Below are 17,357 nucleotides of genomic sequence, written 5' to 3' on the forward strand. Positions count from 1 at the left end.
AATTCACCAGTGAAACCATCTGGGCCTGGGCTTTTGTTGTTGGGGAGATTTTTTATTACAGTTTCAATTTCCTTAACATTAATGGGTCTAAATAGGTATTCCAAGTCTTCTTTGTTCAGTCTTGGGAGATTGTAGGAATCAAGGAATTCATCCATTTCTTTTGGGTTCTCTTGTTTTGTGGCGTATAGACCTTCAAAGTAGTCTCTAATGATCTTTTGAATCTCACTGGTTCCTGTTATGATCTCCCCTTCTTCATTTCTGATTCAATTTATTAGGGTTCTCTCTTCCTTTGTGAGTCTTGCTACCGGTTTATCAATCTTATTTATTTTCTCGAAGAACCAGCTCTTTGTTTCATTGATCTTTCAGATTTTTTTTTGTTTCGATGTCATTAATTTCTGCTCTAGTTTTTATTATTTCTTTCCTTCCGTCTGGTTTGGGTTCCTTTTTCTGGTCCTTTTCTAAGGTCTTGAGCCGTGAAGTCAAGCTATATATGTGGGCCCTTTCCTCCTTCCTGAGCAATTCTTGGAGAGCTATAAATTTTCCCCTTAACAGGGCTTTAGCTGCTTCCCATAGGTTTTGGTAGCTCGTGTCTTCATTCTCATTTGTTTCTAAGTATCTTTTGATTTCTTCCTTGATTTCCTTCCTGACCCACTTATTGTTCAACATTGAGTTGTTTAATTTCAGGTGTTTGATTTGGTTCTCCATGTCGGTGAGTGGTTAGCTTCTATCTTCAGCACATCATGGTCTGAAAAGATGCTTGATACAATTTCTATTTTTCCGATTCTATTGAGGTATGTTCTGGGGCCCAGTACATGGTCTATTTTATAAAATGTTCCGTGTGCACTGGAAAAGAATGTGTATTCTTTCTTTTTGGGGTGTAAAGCCCTGTTTAGGTCTATTAGGCCTCTCTCTTCAATTTCTTCTTTCAGAGTCAGTGTTTCTTTGCTGAGTTTTGTTCTTGTTGATTTATCTAGAGGTGATAAGGCGGTATTTAAGTCTCCGACTACTATTGTGCTGTTAGTGATGTCCCCTTTGAAGTCTGTTAGGAGTTGTTTTAAATATTTAGCCAGTCGTTCATTAGGAAATATACGTTTAAGAGTGTGATTTCTTCCTGTTGTACATATCCCTTTGATAAATAGAAAATGACCTTCGCTGTCCCTTTTAATCTTTTTCAACCTGAAATCTATGTTGTTGGATACTAGGATGGCCACTCCAGCTTTTTTAAGGGAGTTGTTTGCTTGCAGGATTGTTTTCCCTCCTTTGACTTTGAGTCTATGTTTACTCTGTTTGTTCAGGTGTGTTTCTTGCAGGCAGCAGAATGTTGGGTTTAATTTCCTTATCCATTTTGCCACTCTGTGTCTCTTGATAGGTGCATTTAGGCCTTTGACGTTGAGAGAGAGATTACTGTGATGGGGTTTTGTCTCATCTTTCTGTGGGATTTGTTGTTCTTATGGGGCTCCTCCTTGTCTTACAGTAGCCCCTTTAGACCTTCTTTCAAGTTTGGTTTTGAGTCAATGAAGTTCCTGAGCTGTTGTCTATCGAAGAAATAGTGTATGGTTCCTTCGAGTTTGAGTGAGAGTTTAGCCAGATAAAGTATTCTTGGTGAGGCATTCATTTCGTTTAGTTTTTTCACTATGTCCCACCATTGTCTTCGGGCTCGGAGGGTTTCCTCTGACAAGTCTGCTGTAAATCTGAGGGTTTTCCTTTGTATGTGATTTCCTTCTTTGACCTTGCTGCTTGCAGAATTGTGTCTCTATCCTTAGCATCCGTCATTCTGACTATGATATGCCATGGAGTCTTTTTATTTGGGTCTCTTTTTGCTGGTACTCTTCGGACTCCTTGGATCTGGATGCCTGCCTTCTCCAGCTATGGGAATTTCTTAGCAATGATGTCTTTGACTGTGTTTTTTTCACTGAGGTTACTTCCCTGTGCTTCTGGTACTCCAGTCATTCTTATGTTGTTCCTCTTGAAGTCATCCCTAAGGACTCTGATTCGCTCTATAGCCATTTTGAGGTCTTTCGCCATGATGTGTTGTTGTCTATAAGCTTTCTGCAGCTCATCTTCAAGGTCGCTGATTCTGTCTTCGGCTGTAGTAATTCTATTGTTGAGGGCATCTACAGAGATTTTTAATTCATCTACTGATTCCTTTATTTGTGTGACTTCCGTTCGTAGTTTTGAAATTTCTGCTCTCATTTCTTCCTGCATTTTCTTGGTAGACCGTTCCAGTGCTTCATTCATATCCTCCCTTAATTTACTGGATGTCTGTTCCATGGTTGCTTGGGGTACGTCGACTCTCCTCCAGATTTCCTCTCTTAATTCTTTATCTGAGAGGTTGTAGATGTGAGTAGCCCCTGTTGATGTTTCTGGAATCTTTTCTTCTCCCTCTCTTCGTGGAGGGGATTTTCGCTGCTTCTTCATATTGTTACGGAACTGTAGGGTTGGAACTTTGTAGTTATTTATTCCTATTCCCTCTTGTTGTGGGAATAAGGGGCTCTGGTTGTGCTAAGTTTCCCTTATTCACTGATAGCTTTTATAAAGTTAAACTAAGCTAGTAGGTATTGTGCATAAGTGGTTGAGATGGCTAAATTGATTTTCAAAGAAATAGACAATACCTATTGTTCTAAGGTAAAAAATAATAACTGCGGCCGCTGCTCTGACGGAAGGCCACGCCCATTTTGAGACCACACCCACTGAGATACAGGCCATGGCCCCAGTATCTTCCTGGTGGGGTCTTGGGATGCGGAGCGGGGTGGCTGCAAGACGTCGGGGAGCCCAGCATGCGCGGGAAGCGGGGACTGGGGAGGCGTGGCGTGGGGGGTGGTCTCAGTACCCGGTGAGAGGGCCGGTATTAGGGAGCCAGGCTGGAAGAGGGGGCCGGGTGCGGCTGCAGGACTTCGGGGAGCCCGGCAGCCGCGGGAAGCCTCAAACCTTATTTCTAAATCAACCACCCCAAAACCCTCCTGGCGAGCTCCCATGATTAACATGGTAGAAGGTAGTTATGAACTCCTTAATGCTTCAGCCCCAAACTTAACCTGTTCCTGCTGGCTATGTCTTACTGCACGTCCTACCTTTTATGATGCCATTGGATTAAATGGCAAAGTCATCTTCTCCAATGAGCCTAACTCAAAGCAATGTGCTTGGGGAGATGATAGAGGGGAAAATCACCATACAGGGAGTTAGGGGGAAGGGACTCTGTTTTGGCACAATCCCAATAGAACAGCAGCATCTGTGAGCCAATGGGGTAGGAACCAATATTGGATCAGAAAAATGAATGATTCCACCTCCATCCGGGTGGTGGGCATGTTCTTGTACTGGGTTAACTCCTTGTCCACTGCTGTTATTAAAAAATTGGATGAATTTTGTGTGATGGTTACTCTGCTCCCCGAATCCTTTACTATGAAGGAGACTCTCTACCCCCACTGATAACCCACCAGTACATTCAGAAGAGGTAGGTGATAACCACTCAAACCATAACTATGCTGTTTGGAATTGGACTGGCAGGAGCCGGGTCCGGTATCGCTTCACTCGCTACAAAGCAGAGAAGATTCTCATCCCTCCTAGCAGCCATCGATGAGTACTTGGAGAGGATCGAGACTTCCATCAATAATCTTGAGAAATCGCTGACGTCCCTGTCAGAAGTGGTGTTGCAGAACAGGAAAAGACTGGGCTTGTTAATGTTGCAATGTGGGGGGCGGGGGTGGCTGTTTTGCACCGCATTAGGGGAAGAGTGTTGTTTTTAAGATGACCATACTGGAGTTGTATGTGATTCTATGGCTATGCAGAAAGATAGATTAGCTAAGCAAAAGAGGGAGCTTGAGGCAGAAGAAGGATGGTTTGAGAGATGGTTTAGCATGCCACCCTGGCTTACCACACTTGTGTCTTCCCTGGCTAGACCGGACATTTTGTTATTGCTACTTGTAACACTTGGGCCATGTATTATAAACCGCCTTGTTCAGATGATAAGAACCAGATTTGGGGCCGTGGTGATGCTCACCCGTGCAATAGATAAACTTGCAGACCCTCGACCAGGAGATGCAGCTTGGGTGCTGGTGGCCATGGAAGGAGTGGGTGAGTGTGCCACACAGCCACAATGCAGGGAGAAACACTAGGTCGGAGAGCCAGAGATGAGAAAGACCTCAGAGGAGGACACCTAACACAGGCCTGACCCTTAAGGCCCTGTGCCAGCACTCCACCCAGAAAGGTGCCCTGGTTGAGGAGATAATAGAATGAAACTTGAAAGTCACCACTTTTCTGAAGCTAGCATGCCTGACCTTGAGAGGCAGGGAACAGAAATCATTAGCTAACATCTGTAAAGGGCCCAGCAAAATGTTTATGTCAAGAGTTGATAACCAGTTGTCCATAGTATCCACACCACCCTAAAGTTTGACTATAAAAATCAGTGTGTAAGAGCCAATAAAATGAGAGTTGCTTGACCACCAACTCTCCCCACTCTGTGTGGTTCTTGCTCAGTGGTGGCGGAGGGGGAGGCCGTGGTGCACAGAGAGTCCGGGCAGAGACTTCTCCCTCTCCCACTCCCTCTCCTATACGGAGTAAGTTCGATGGCTGGGGGATCCTACCATAGTTTGCCAGGGTCGACTGGCCAAGAACCTGACAATAGATTGTCGTTGCCACTGTAAATTCTCATTCAAAACTATCTAAATTGTTTCTATATTGGCCTTTCTGAACTGTTCACTGAATCTTTGTGTGACAGAAAAACTTTTATGGGTTTTTATTTGGGGTGTTTCTTTTTTCAGTTTTGTTTTGTTTGCGGCCAACCTGGCAACTACTACTGGCTCTGCATTCAGCAATTAAGAAATTATTCTCTGTGGTGCTCAGAGGACCACATGGGATTCCTGGGACAAACCTGGGCATGCCCAAGTCAAGCACCTACTCGCTGTACTATCTCTCACTAAATCTTATGTCTTAAGTTAATCCCCAATATTGGAGGTGAGGGCCTTTGGGAGATGATTAAGTCATCAGTAGAATTAGGGCCTTAGAAGGGGCATTTCTTGACGCTGGAGTGATAGAACAGCTGGTGGAATGTTTGCCTTGCATGCAGCCAACCTGGGTTCAATTTGCAGCATCCATTATGGTCCCCTGAGCACTGCTAGGAGTTAATTGCCGAGTTCATGAGCCAGGAGTAACCCCTGTGCATCGCTGGATTTGATGCCCCCCAAAGAGGAGCTTTTCTCATTCCTTCAACCATGAGCTTGAACTCATGAGACACAAAAACTCAGACTCCAACTTTTAAAAAACATAACTAGTATTTTCGGCTTCACCTGTCTCTCAAGATTTGTAAAAGCACTTGTAATAAAATAAAATATCTGAAAACTTTAACTTTTGGTATGGCCATAGATTTATATGTGTCTAAAGGGCTACATAAAAATGTGTGTGACCCTACTCCCCAGGTTCTTTTGGGTTTTCCAACCTTAAAAATTGTTTATAAATAAAAACATGGGCCAGAGAGATAGTACAGAGAGTGGGGCATCTGCCTTCCATGCAGCTGACCTTGGTTCAATCCCCAGCATCTCATATAGTCTCCTGAGCAATGCCAGGAGTGATTCCTAAGTGCAGAGCCAGGAGTAATACCTAAAGATCACTGGGTGTGACCCAAAAACAAAACACAAAAAGAAGTTAAGACTTATTGTGCTTTATGCTGCCAATATGAAGGACAAGTTTAGTAGAATGGCACAAACAAACAACATGATAGTCTGTGAGACTTATATTCCGAAAACCAAGTTAGAATTCAAGAATTGTGTATTTACCACCTTACTTTTAAGCAACTGGAGGACATCTTGATATTGAACTCTAAAAGCTTAAGGCTTATCCAAATTGAGAATATTACAGTATTCTACTCAGTATGCAAGGCAATTACAACTAGAGTCTTTAAATGACCACATATCTCCCCAGCACTCTCTTCACAGCCTTAGCCACATCCTTATTGCAGAGAGTATAAATCAGAGGATTCAATGCCGGGGTGATGATGTTATATAACACAGAACCAACCTTATCTTGCAGTGGAGTGGCTGAGACCTAGGTCTCATATATGAGAAGATGCAGGTACCAAACCAGAGAGAAACCACAGTCAGATGAGAGTTACAAGTGGCAAAAGCATTTCTCTTACTCCCTGCAGATCTCATCTGAATGACACTGTGTATGATGAAGCCATAGGAGGTAGAGACTAAGAGAATTGGGAAGAGTAAGAACAGGATGTCACTGATATAAACAGTCCTCTCATACTCAGTGATGTCTCTGCATACCAATTGCACAACAGCAGGAAACTCACAGTAGAAGTGGTGGATTGTTCGAGACCCACAGAAAGATTAGTGCATCAAGATCATTGTGTGAATGAAGGAGTTCATGGATGCTCCCAACCATGACGTGACAGCCATCATCAGAGCCACCCTCCTGCTCATGATAACAGCATAATGCAGTAGGTGACAGATGGCAACATAACGGTCATAGGACATGAGAGTCAGAAGCACACACTCAGCCCCTCCCACTGCCAAGTAGAGGAAGTGCTGGGTAGCACAGCCCATGAAGGAGATGGACTTCCTGCCCAACAGGTAGTTGGTAGCCATCTTGGGGATGTTGGTGGTGACATGCATGAGGTCCATGAGGGAGAGCTGTCTGAGCAGGAAGTACATGGGGGTGTGCAGCCGGGGGTCAGCACAGATGAGGAGGATGGTCAGGGAGTTGCCACTCACAGCAACAAGGGTGACCACCAGGGTCAAGGAGAAAAGAAAGACGTGGAAGAGGGAGTCATTGAAGAGCCCCTCGAGGATGAAATCGGCCAGCAAGGACTGATTGCTCTGCCTCATTGCCCTGCCGAGTCCTGTGGACACTGGAAGTGGAGATAAAAATTATATATGTATATATATCAGAAATCTCAGATAAACATAACACCAGGTACGTTTTATTCTGAAAATTTTGAAAGGAGAGTGTTTCTCTTATTATATAACAGTTCTAAATTAAAACATCACAAAAAGAGACAGAACCTAACTTGTTTTTCTCACATGAAATTCAGAAATTCCCGTGTTTCAGAGACTGGCACACATTCAAAAGAACAAAAGCAACCAATGCTGGCATGGAAGTGGGGGAAAAGGGATTCTCCTTCACTGTTGGTGGGAATGCCAACTGGTCCAGCCTTTCTGGAAAACAATATGCACAATCTTTCAAAACCTAGAAATTGGGCTTCCATATGACCCCACAATACCACTTCTGAAACATATCCCAAGGATGCAAAAGACCACAGTGGAAATGACATCTGTACTTATATATTCATTGAAGCACTGTTCACAATAGCCAAAATCTGGAAACAACCCGAGTGCCCTAAAACAGATGATTGGTTAAAGAAACTTTGGTACATCTACACAATGGAATACTATGCAGCTGTTAGGAGAGATGAAGTAATGAAATTTTCTTATAAATGGATAAACATGGAGAGTTTTATGCTCAGTGAAATGAGTCAGAATGAGAAGGACATAGAGGGACGGTACTCATTTGTGGAGTGTAGGGTAGCATCACATGAGGCTGACACCCAAGGACAGTAGATACAAGGGCCAGGAGGATTGCCCCATAGCTGGAAGACTGCTTCATGAGTGGAGGGGAGAAGGCAGATGGAATATAGAAAGGATCACTAAGAAAATGATGGCTGGAGGAACCAGTTGGGATGGGAGATGCATGCCGAAAGTAGATAATGGACCAAGCATGATGACTTCTCAGTGACTGTGTTGCAAGCTACAATGCCCTAAAGTAGAGAGAGAGTATGGGGAAAATTGTCTGCCTTAAAGGCAGGGGGATGGTGGGAAAGGAGGGGTACATCTGGGATATTGGTGGTGGGGAATGTGCACTGGTGGAGGGATAGGTGTTTGATCATTGTGAGATTGTAACCCAAACATGAAAGCTTGTAACTATCTCACGGTAATTCAATAAAATTTTAAAAATTAAAATAATGAAATCCCCATGTTTATGGACTCAATTGGGTCTCAGGTCACACCATCCAGTGTTTGAAGGATGCTCTCAGTTCCATGCAGGGGGATGCTCTACCAGTGCTCCAGTGTACCTGCTGTTCCCGGTGCTGGTTCCTAGGGCTTTAGCAACCAAAAGCTGCCTCCAGACTTCCACCCAAGTTTATAAACTCTAAAGTACCAAACTTCAACTAGTTCCTTATCATTAAACATGAACTATATATATATATACAAACATGTACACATTTATACATGCAGAAACCCATATATAATAGAATTTCTAAGCATATATATATGCATATTAATTTTATATGTGTTCTGTGCATTAAAACTACACACATACATTTTTTGCTTATTATATCAATCAGGACTCAACCTGAAAATTGAACCACTGAGAAATCTTGAATATTTGTGACTGGAGGGATTGTAGAGTGGATATGGCACTTGCCCTCCATCTGGCCAATACAGGTTCAATGTCCACACCCCATCTAGTCCCCCAAACACCATCAGGAGTGATCTCTGAGCACAAAGCCAGGAATACTCACCGAGCACAGTGCTGTGTCCCAAAACCAAAAAACAAAGTAAATACTCATTTTATGTATTCATTTAATAGTATACACTGAAGTTTACCTGTAGGGACTGTGATCTGGTTAAGACTCTATGTAATGCAGTCATTTCTCTTAATTGAATCTCTGTGAGGTAGACCATTAAAAAGCTACTCATGATTGGTTTCCAGACATACAATGTTCCAACATTCATCCCTCCACCAGTATCCATTTCCCACCACCAATATCCCCAGTTTTCCTCGCACTATGCCCTGCATTTCACCCTACCTGCCTCTACTCTATGTCAGGTAACTTTTTTTTCTCTCTCTCTCCCTCTCTCTCTCCCTCTATCTCTCTCACTCTCTTTCCCCTTCAATGCAGTCACTTCTGTGTCTGGTGCTAGAGCTGAGATTCCGTGGGGCTGGCAACGGGAAGGGATGATGAATCTGTGTGATAGATCAAGGACATTCTGGAGCCCCCGAGTATGAGATATCATCATCTAGGGCAGACTAGACCAGTTTGTACTGCCCCTCACTTGTTGCTGTGGTTATCACACAGAAGAAGGGCCCTTATAATTGGGCAAAAAACACTGATCGGTGGTAGGAGAGATGAAAAGCACCCAGGGGAGGGGAGTGTATTGGCAGAGCTCGCTGCTATTCAACACCAATGAGTTGGGACGGAAGATGGGCAGCAAGGAGTGGAAATGACAGAAATACTGTGTCCTTTCTGCCCTCTGAATCCCTTCAAGCATCTCCCTGTGCTCACCTGAACCAGAAAAAATCATTCAAACAAACAAAAAAATAAACAGGATTCTGGGAAATGTAACTTGCTGTAGTCAGATAAAAATACTGCAAAGATTTTTGAGCCATTTCATGCCAAACTGGGACACATACACACAAACACACATTCAAAAACACACATCTCCTTCAACCATATGTCATCTCAAAATAAACATAATCAGTTCATCCTTTTTTCCTAACACAACTATTCTACATATGAACAAAATATAATATTGTCTTTCCCAGAAGATAATACAAAGTATGTGAATTATCTTTGGTTGATGTTCTTCTTGTCCTGTCTTATTCATGACATTTATTCTTGTCTTGTCTTGATTATCTATAACTTAAAAACAAAAAATGGTATACATACTTATAATATACTCAGATGGAAACAAGGAAGAAATAGTCTCTATGATTTTATGTATAATGGCTCCCATACGGAAGCACAAGCATATCGATATGGATGTCCATCAGAGCTCTTTCTAGTCACTCTTGTTAATCCTCAAAACAATATAACCATGGCACTGGGAGGAGGCTGTGTAAGTGCCCAGCAACATGGACTTCCACTCACCCAAGCAATCTCACTGGACTCTGCTGGAATCCCAATCTGCACGTTGCAGAGAACAACAATTATCCCAGATATGAAATAATTCCTGTAGGCATCAGCCAGTTACTGAGTGCATGGGAGCTTGCTATCAGGGAAGAGACTGTAACTGCAAGAGACATCTTTTCCTGGAAATGTATTTGTCTCTTTTGAGTGCAGTGCTTCTGTCACAGTACAAGCCATGGATCAGTGGAATGTTTTGTTCGCCATAATGACATTCCATGAAGCATTGCTTCTGATTAAGAACTCACTTCACAATGTCTGATGACTGTGACTTGTTCCCTGATCATGTGGTTCTCTGGTCTTAAAATATTCTCTATCATCCTGAAACATGATTTGACAGAACAAACGAAAGACCTTTAAGGTATAATTATAGCAACAGCTAGTTGAAAATACTTTCTTTCAGATCAGTGTAATTTAGGAGATCATAGAAGCATGAGTATGAATTATTCTAGTTAATTGAAATTGGGTTGGAGATAAGTAACATCCTGGAATGCAGGCATCTTTCTAGGGTTCTTTTCTGTAATCCAAAGTACTGAGATGAAAGTTAGCATAAAAATAACAAACAATCATACACACAGAACAGTTAGTGGCACTCATACTTCAGGAATGAAGACCTGGATCATCCAACCAGAAAAAAGAGAGTATGGGTAACTGTGGACAAAGGGATTAAGGAATGGATTGTCAAAGAACAGAGGAATAACACCAACAATAAAACCTGAGCAGCTGCAGAAACTAAAATGCAACAACTACATGCATTTCCCAGTTTTGATAAGACATATATGTGTGTCACTTATTTTTGCTGTCTTCCCCCAACCATAATTTTTAACATAAATTTTGTTATTTATAGATAACTCATATCTGAATACTTAGCAAAATATATAAAGGGGGATAGAAATGGAATCAATTCAGAATTAATTGATAAATATAATTGATAAATAAGGGATTTTGTATATGACTATTGGTGAAGAGGTAGTTTGTTTTATATCCCCTACTTGGGAAAATATGAAACTGGGGGAAGCGTTTTACTTGAGATTGTTGAGTGCAGAGACAGCTTGATATTGCCTATATTTGGTGAATAAGTGTGGTCAAAGAGGTGTGTATCAATGTCACATTTGTGAGGATCTGGCCCAGGACAGACCACAGGAATCTATTTAGCTTTCTTAAGACTCTTTTTACAGGAGCCCGCATTCCAGAATAACTTGATTTTCTGCCCCTGAGCAAGGAATTCAGATACAGGCACCCCGGTTCACAAGAAGAGTGGTGGTCAGACCAGATAACCAGACCCATATCACATGACCTGTATCACAAGACCTAGGACTGCCCCCAGAACCGGGACATTCCTGAATATTGGCGAGAATACTGATCTCTAAAACCATAGGCTAAGGAGTGATGTCCTTTTAAATGGATTGGTTAAGAAAGTTTGCAATATTATAAATCTATTGGCTATGAAATGTGCGGGCTCTGCTGTAACGGCCGGGGAAGGCCTATATAAGATCTCCTTTGGAGAAGCTCGGGGTCTTTTGCCCAACCTGCTGGACCTGCGTGTCCGTGTAGGCGGCTGGACCCTGGCTAGCCAGTCTTACAATAAACCCTGCTTGCTGTTTGCAGTCTCTGTAGTCTCTTTGTCGTTATAGGGAGATCTCGATCTGTGCCCTAACAACATTGACCCACACAAATATACCTATATATCTGGAAAAAAAGCAAGAACTATGTCCCAGGTAGAAATGAGTCTCTGGATATGAATCAGGTCAATAAAATAAAGATTATGATACTTAACCAGACAAATTCCCCAAACGCTCTTTATTACAATTGTCACATAAATACTAATCAGAGTGAGTGCTGTTTAGAATGAAATACACCTGAAAGTGTAAATTATGACCAAAATGGACACTCTATAATTCTTTGTCATTTTCCTCATAAACCTCTCCTGAGACCTGATGCATCCCAAGTTATATGTTTACATTTTTTTTATTAGTTTATTTTTATATATGTTTACATTTTGAAACAAAAATAGAAGAATGTGTATTCTTCAGAAAATAATTTGGCTGCTACAAAAGAGGGCAAATTGTGGGGTCCCGTGTCGTGACCAGCAGGAAGGACCCTTTGTGGGGCTAAGGAGGAGACACAGCGGAATGAACAGACACAGACACAGAAAGCAGCAAGGAGGAAGAGAGAGTTTATTCTACTAGCAGCTACTACTTATACCTTTTTCAGCTGGGGGAAATGGTGTCTGGACCCACATACAAATGCAGATTGACATGTCCTTTTGTTACAGGCATAGGCTATTGAGAAACAAATGACGACCATAGTGGCAACCTTGCTAAAAGCCTCTGTTACCCTTGCCGCCGCCACTTCCCGCGTCCCAGCGCCCCGGCTTTCCCGTCCGCCCAGCTCCCTCCAACCCGGCCTTTTCCCAGGTAATCAGGAGACTCCCAGCCACGCCTCCCAAGTGCGCCCCTGGTTCCCACGCGGCCGCCGGGACTTGGGACCCTTGCAGCCGCCACTTCCCGCGTCCCACCGCCCCGGCTTTCCTGGGACCATTGTCCCAGGAGCCCCTGCTAGGAAGAAACGGGGGCGTGGCCTGAAAGGGGCGTGGTCTTAAAAGGGGTGTGGCCTCCTGCCAGAGCGGCCGCAGTTATTATTTCCTACCTTAGCACATTAGGTATGGTCTTCTTGCTTTGAAAATCGGTTTAACACATCTCATACACTTATGCGACCTAGCCTATTAGCTCTAAGTTTAGAAAAATTATCAGTGAATAAGAGAAGCTTAGCAAAGCTTTTGTAAAGACAACTTAGCCTTAAGTCTTCATTAAAGCCCCAACATCAATCACAAAGAAAAGGCTGAGTGTAAGGAAGACTTCTAGAATAAGAATAAAGCTGCCATCAGAAATAGCACAAACAGAGCCCCTCCTTCTCTCAGCAAGAGGTAGGAGGAATAAGCACCTACAAAGTTCCAATCCTATACTTCCATAACAATATGAAGAAGCAGCGAAAATCCCCTCCACGAAGAGAGGGAGAAGAAAAGATACTAGAAACCTCAAAAGAGGCTCCCAACATCTACGAACTCTCAGATAAACAATTCAGAGAGGAAATCTGGAGGAGAGTCTACCTACTCCAAGCAAATATGGAACAGACATCCAATAAATTAAGGGAGGAGATGAATGAAGCGCTGGAACGGTCTACCAAGAAAATACAGGAAGAAATGAGAGCAGAAATGAGAGCAGAAATTTCAAACCTTCGAACGGAAGTCTCACAAATAAAGGAATCGGTAGATGAAATAAAAATGTCACTAGAAGCCCTCAACAGTAGAATGACTACAGCCGAAGACAGAATCAGTGATCTGGAAGATGAGCTGCAGAAAGCTTATAGACAACAACAAATCATGGCCAAAGACCTCAAAATGGCTATAGAGCGAATCAGAGCCCTGGGGGATGACTTCAAGAGGAACAACATAAGAATCATTGGAGTACCAGAACCGCAGGGAAGCAACCCCAATGAAAAAAACACAGTCAAAGATATCATTGCTAAGAAATTCCCAGAGCTGGAGAAGGCAGGCATCCAGATACAAGGAGTCCGAAGAGTACCAGCAAAAAGAGACCCAAATAAAAAGACCCCAAGGCATATCATAGTCAGAATGGCGGATACCATGGATAGAGACACAATTCTGCAAGCAGCAAGGTCAAAGAAGGAAATCACATACAAAGGAGCACCCCTCAGATTTACGGCCGATCTGTCAGAAGAAACCCTCCGAGCCCGAAGACAATGGTGGGACATAGTGAAAAAACTCAACGAAATGAATGCCTCACCAAGAATACTTTATCCGGCTAAACTCTCACTCAAACTCGAAGGAACCATACACTACTTCTCGGATAAACAACAGCTCAGGTCCTTCATAGACTCAAAACCAATCTTGAAAGAAGGTCTAAAGGGGCTACTGTAAGACAAGGAGGAGCCCCATAAGAATAACAAATCCCACAGAAAGATGACACAAAACCACATCACAATAATCTCTCTCAATGTCAATGGCCTAAATGCACCTATCAAGAGACACAGAGTGGCTAAATGGATCCGGAAATTAAACCCAACATTCTGTTGCCTGCAAGAAACACACCTGAACAAACAGAGTAAACATAGACTCAAAGTCAAAGGATGGAAAACAATCCTCCAAGCAAACAACCCCCTTAAAAAAGCTGGAGTGGCCATCCTGGTATCCGACAACATAGATTTTAGGATGAAAAAGATCAAAAGGGACAGCAAAGGTCATTTTCTGTTTATCAAGGGATATGTACAACAGGAAGAAATCACACTCTTAAACGTATATGCTCCTAACGAACGACCGGCTAAATATTTAAAACAACTCCTAACAGACTTCAAAGAGGACATCACTAACAGCACAATTGTAGTCGGAGACTTCAATACGGCCTTATCGCCTCTAGATAGATCCACAAGAACAAAACTCAACAAGGAAACACTGACTCTGAAAGAAGAAATAGAAGAGAGAGGCCTAATAGACCTATACAGGGCCTTACACCCCAAAAAGAAAGAATACACATTCTTTTCCAGTGCACACGGAACATTTTCTAAAATAGACCATGTACTGGGCCCCAAAACATACCTCAATAGAATCGGAAAAATAGAAATTGTATCAACCATTTTTTCAGACCACGATGCGCTGAAGACAGAAGCTAACCACTCACAAACACGGAAAATCAAATCAAACACCTGGAAACTAAACAATTCAATGTTGGCCAATGAGTGGGTCAGGAAGGAAATACAGGAAGAAATCAAAAGATACTTAGAAACTAACGAGAATGAAGACACGAGCTACCAAAACCTATGGGACGCAGCTAAAGCCGTGTTAAGGGGAAAATTTATAGCTCTCCAAGCATTCCTCAGGAAGGAAGAAAGGACCCACATAGATAGCTTGACTTCACGACTCAAGACCTTAGAAAAGGACCAGAAAAAGGACTCCAAACCAGACCGAAGGAAAGAAATAATAAAAATTAGAGCAGAAATTAATGACATCGAAACCAAAAAAACAATCCGAAAGATCAATGAAACAAAGAGTTGGTTCTTTGAGAAAATAAATAAGATTGATAAACCGCTAGCAAGACTCACAAAGAAAGAAAGAGAGAAAACTCTAATAAATCGAATCAGAAATGAAAAGGGGGACATCATAACAGAAACCAGTGAGATTCAAAAGATCATTAGAGACTACTTTGAAGGTCTTTACGCCACAAAAAAGGAGAACCTAAAAGAAATGGATGGATTCCTTGATTCCTACAATCTCCCAACACTGAAGAAAGAAGACCTGGAATACCTGAATAGACCCATCAATGTTAAGGAAATTGAAACTGTAATCAAAAACCTCCCCAAAAACAAAAGCCCAGGCCCAGATGGTTTCACTGGCGAATTCTTCCAAACATTTAAAGAAGACCTATTGCCTGTTTTCCTCAAACTTTTCCAGGAAATTGAAAAAACAGGAACTCTCCCAAACAGTTTCTATGAAGCACATATCTCCCTAATACCAAAAGCAAACAAAGACACCACTAAGAAAGAAAATTACAGACCAATTTCCCTGATGAACACCGATGCGAAGATCCTCAACAAAATACTAGCAAATAGGATCCAACAACTCATCAAAAAGATCATACATCACGACCAAGTGGGATTCATCCCAGGGATGCAAGGATGGTTTAACATTCGGAAATCAATCAACATAATCCAGCATATCAACAAAAGTAAAGACAAAAACCATATGATCATATCAATAGATGCAGAGAAAGCATTCGACAAGATCCAACATCCTTTCATGATGAAAACCCTCGCCAAAATGGGGTTTGGAGGAACTTTCCTCAAGATAGTCGAAGCCATCTATCACAAGCCTACGGCAAGCATTATCCTCAACGGGGAAAAACTAAGGGCCTTTCCTCTGAGATCGGGCACAAGACAAGGATGCCCACTCTCACCACTCCTCTTCAATATAGTACTGGAAGTACTTGCGATAGCTATTAGACAAGAAAAAGAGATTAAGGGCATCCAGATAGGAAGGGAAGAAATCAAACTCTCACTATTTGCAGACGACATGATACTATATCTAGAGAAGCCTAAAACCTCTACTAAGAAACTCTTAGAAACAATAGACTTATACAGTAAAGTTGCAGGCTACAAAATCAATACCCAAAAATCCATGGCCTTCATATATGCAAACAATGAGGCAGAGGAAAGGGACATGAAAAAAGCAATCCCATTCACAATCGTGCCCCAGAAAATCAAGTACCTCGGAATCAGCTTAACCAAGGAAGTAAAAGACCTTTACAAAGAAAACTACAAAACGCTACTCCATGAAATAAAAGAGGACATGAGGAAATGGAAACATAGACCCTGCTCGTGGATAGGGAGAATCAATGTTGTCAAAATGGCAATACTCCCTAAAGCATTATACAGATTCAATGCGATCCCTATAAGTATACCCATGACATTCTTCAAAGAAATGGATCAAGCAATCCTAAAATTCATATGGAATAACAAACGTCCAAGGATAGCTAAAACAATTCTTGGGAAAAAGATGATGGGAGGCATCACCCTCCCCAACCTCAAGCTTTACTACAAAGCAGTAACAATTAAAACAGCATGGTACTGGAACAAAGGCAGAGCCGTAGACCAATGGAACAGGGTGGAATATCCCTACACACAACCCCAAATGTATGATCATCTAATCTTTGATAAGGGAGCAAGAGATGTGAAGTGGAGCAAGGAAAGCCTCTTTAACAAATGGTGCTGGCACAACTGGACAACCACATGCAAAAAAATGGGTTTAGACCTTGACCTGACACCATGCACAAAAGTCAGATCAAAATGGATTAAAGACCTCAACATTAGACCACAAACCATAAGGTACATTGAAGACAAGGTCGGCGAAACCCTCCACGATATTGAAGATAAAGGTATCTTCAAAGGTGACACGGAACTAAGCAATCTAGTAAAAACAGAGATCAACAAATGGGACTACATTAAACTAAAAAGCTTCTGCACCGCAAGAGATACAGTGACCAGAATACAAAGACTATCCACAGAATGGGAAAGGATATTTACACAATACCCATCAGATAAGGGGTTGATATCAATGGTATATAAAGCACTGGTTGAACTCTACAAGAAGAAAACATCCAACCCCATCAAAAAATGGGGCGAAGAAATGAACAGAAACTTTACCAAGGAAGAAATACGAATGGCCAAAAGGCACATGAAAAAGTGCTCTGCATCACTAATCATCAGAGAGATGCAGATCAAAACAACCACAAGATACCACCTCACACCACAGAGACTAGCGCACATCCAAAAGAACAAAAGCAACCGCTGTTGGAGAGGATGTGGCGAGAAAGGGACCCTTCTACACTGCTGGTGGGAATGCCGACTGGTTCAGCCCTTCTGGAAAACAATATGGACGATTCTC

At 42.2% G+C, this 17,357-nt stretch overlaps 1 pseudogene; it reads right to left on the reverse strand.

The window, feature by feature from the left end:
- Positions 1-5,886: 5,886 nt before the first annotated feature.
- LOC129404391 (olfactory receptor 2AE1-like) lies at positions 5,887-6,821 on the reverse strand (annotated as a pseudogene).
- Between the last annotated feature and the right edge of the window lie 10,536 nt (positions 6,822-17,357).

The sequence above is a fragment of the Sorex araneus genome, chromosome 4, assembly GCF_027595985.1.
Source record: "Sorex araneus isolate mSorAra2 chromosome 4, mSorAra2.pri, whole genome shotgun sequence".
NCBI lineage: Eukaryota > Metazoa > Chordata > Mammalia > Eulipotyphla > Soricidae > Sorex > Sorex araneus.